Source organism: Bactrocera oleae, chromosome 2, assembly GCF_042242935.1.
Source record: "Bactrocera oleae isolate idBacOlea1 chromosome 2, idBacOlea1, whole genome shotgun sequence".
Classification (NCBI taxonomy): Eukaryota; Metazoa; Arthropoda; class Insecta; order Diptera; family Tephritidae; genus Bactrocera; species Bactrocera oleae.
Window position 1 is genome coordinate 17230201 of NC_091536.1, and position 3002 is coordinate 17233202.

Below are 3002 nucleotides of genomic sequence, written 5' to 3' on the forward strand. Positions count from 1 at the left end.
GGCCCGCAGGAAGTAATGCAAGCGAGTCAACGTGATCATTACAATAATCATACATAGTGATTTAGTTTTGTATATATGTAGATATGTAAATAGATATGTATTTGTATGAACATGAGAAAACGGTTGTTCGGCATAAGTGATTTTAAGATAGTCAGAGAACGATGGATATCGACTGCTAAGAATTGACGGGAAGGCTTTGGCAAAAAATTACAGCTTCATTTAAATGGTTCTCATCTATATAATAATAAACAAGTAGACATTTTATAACTTTGACTATATGAGATTGGTAACCATTGTAGTATCTTTTAAGCAGAAGTTGCAGTCATCAAGGTAGCAGCATATGTACTTGTACGACGTGTGGCTGCTTTTAGGGAGGTATGCATTGAGCTCGCTGACAGTGTGGTTAAGGCTAGTCAAAGAGTGCATGAGTGAATGCATAATCTCGCTAGCAGCATGATCGAGCTACTTCCATACTAAAATTGTTTGGGTGCCAGGCAAATGATGCGCTGAACTTGCAAAAAAGTATATCCATATCCAAATTCTAGTGAGATTGACTAAGCCTTCTGGCTCAAAGTAGAAAGTAACGGTCCACGGAACTGCTAGCTCTTGGCATGGTCACTTAACATGATAAGCGCCTTAACTGGATACTGTCCCATTGGCACTCACGCGGTGAGGCTAAAGGTTTTGGAGGGCACAACTTGTCAACGTCGTTTTGTCGATATGCGAAGGCCTTTTTGATCCAAACTAGGAGTTCTGGGCATCACAACGGACAAGCGACTCAAGCAGTGCGATTATTCGTGGCTTCACAATAAATCAGCCTTTTTACGTAACCTAACCTAACCTAGCTTATGAGTTTGGTATGAAAAAAGTCCCTAAATTAAATCTCGTGGAACTAAACGACCAATATCTAACGAAAACAGGTTCCTGATAGTGCAAAAGTTTGTACATAAACTTTTGAGCGCTTGTAGTTTTTTCTGTTTATCAATAAAAATGAACCAACGAGTTCGACTAATAAATCTAATATACAAGTATGTATACCCAGCAGTATTGGTATGCAAATGGAAAATATTTGTGAAATATTGACTATTGAATCCCTAAGGAACTTTTACAAATTTGTATTTTAAATGTTTTGTATTGACTGCGACGTATACATATGTATGTACAAAACGAAAGGCATCAAGGCTTACCATCAAAAATGCGCATATCGTTCATGTTATACACGCAAACCTAACTGAATCGCAAACTCCACTAAAACTGCACGCAAGGAAAAACCTTATATACCTATGTATATAATATCCAAGATTTTACATATATACACATTTAAGTGCATGTGCTTATGTAAAAGACAACATGTTATGTTCATGTATTTATTTATGCCGCCACCATGGAAACAACGGTAATGACAAAACACTAAAAAAATTAACTAAACCCACATTTAGTTTCTGCGAGTAGTGGATACTACCAGGAGGTGACCGACCGACTAAAAGACACGTCGTACGATGATTCGCTTGGCATTATGAGACTGTGTTTGTGCATCGGCAGGTACATTAGCTGACTGATTGCTTGGTTGAGTGACAAAATGACAGGCTGACAATGAAGCATTGTCTCAATATTGGTTATTTTTGTATTTCAAGTTATTGACGTTCGGCGTAGTCGAATGGCTGTGGTGTGTGAGTATCCACTCGGTAGGTAGTGAGTTCGATTGTCAGTTACGAAGCAGTTTAAAATTAAATTAAAATTTCTTATCTTGAGAGCAATGAAAACACGATTTTTTTTTTTTTTTGAAAAAATACCGAGTCCGAAGGTTGATGATCATTTGTCGAAACCAATATCGGACCACTATAGCATATAGCTGCTAAATCAAGAAAAAAATCCTTTTATACTGCTTTACGCTATAACATATGCACCTGTGAAAGGTATTACAGCTTCGGCGCAGCTGCCGTTAACGTTTTTTCTTGTTAAATATTAAATTGTTGAAGCCGCACTTTCAAATAATATATTTTCACACATAATAACGCAAAAATAATGGATTTTTGTTTTACTAGACTTTATATTTTGTTTTTCCCTATTTCAGTTCTATTCCTCGAAGTGTTCTACGGTGTTCTATAATCTCAGAGCTCTGACAATAATTCTATATTAGCATTTAACGGGAATACGTGTTCACTATTTATGCTGAGCTCACACCAGACTTTTCAATTGGAAATATGTTATGACGTAGCATTGCGATACTCCATTTCGTTAACGATATCTCCGTTATATGTCTTCGGTAGATTTTATTGAAAAGAATGAGAAACCTGAAAGTTTTCGCCAACTGACTGCATTTTGGTTGCAGTCTAGTTCATGAGAAAATATTTCCTCAATCTTCGGTAAGGACTTGAGGGTTAAGGGATGCACCTAGATTAAAATCTAAAAAAAATCGAACCGTTAAATAGAACATACCAGTAATATTAAATCGAGTTTCACATAGTTTGTGAGTTACAGCCTTCCCAAGTGTGGCCGCTCAGTTCATTCGGCTCGTCTTTAAATGCGTTTTTCTCCAAACTATTGGGTTGGCAACTAAGTAATTGAAAAGAAGAATTGAAATTGAAGAATTTTTAGGTTTGCTAACGTAGTCCAAATGTAAAACACATTTTGTTATTTGAGAGTTGCCAATTCAACCGTCAATCAATAAAAAAAATTTTTTTTTTACATTTTTTAGAATTGTTTTAGTGATTACTCGAAGACAAATGATCCAATAACTTTCAAATTTTTTAAATAATTCGACATACACAATCTGATTACACACAAAGCACTGGATTTTGCCCACTACCTCGAATAAATTTAAGTTAATGAAGGATTGTTTTTAATTGATAAAATTACTTAAAGTTCTCTTAAAATTATTATTGACCTAAAAGGAAAAAAATGTTGTCATTTAGTACTTAAAAATAATGAAAAAGCGTAAAGTCAATATTTTCTATGCCTTCCATCATATCAATTAATAATAATTTTAAAGCGCACCAAGC

The 3002-nt window shown here is 35.2% G+C and overlaps 1 long non-coding RNA gene across 1 annotated transcript; it reads right to left on the reverse strand.

Moving 5' to 3' along the window:
• Positions 1–1986: 1986 nt before the first annotated feature.
• On the reverse strand, positions 1987–2702 carry LOC118683754 (uncharacterized). The gene is made up of 2 exons (XR_004979629.2): positions 2464–2702; positions 1987–2406 (listed from the first exon to the last, which is right to left on the reverse strand). It is a non-coding gene; the product is annotated as an uncharacterized lncRNA (long non-coding RNA).
• Positions 2703–3002: the final 300 nt, after the last annotated feature.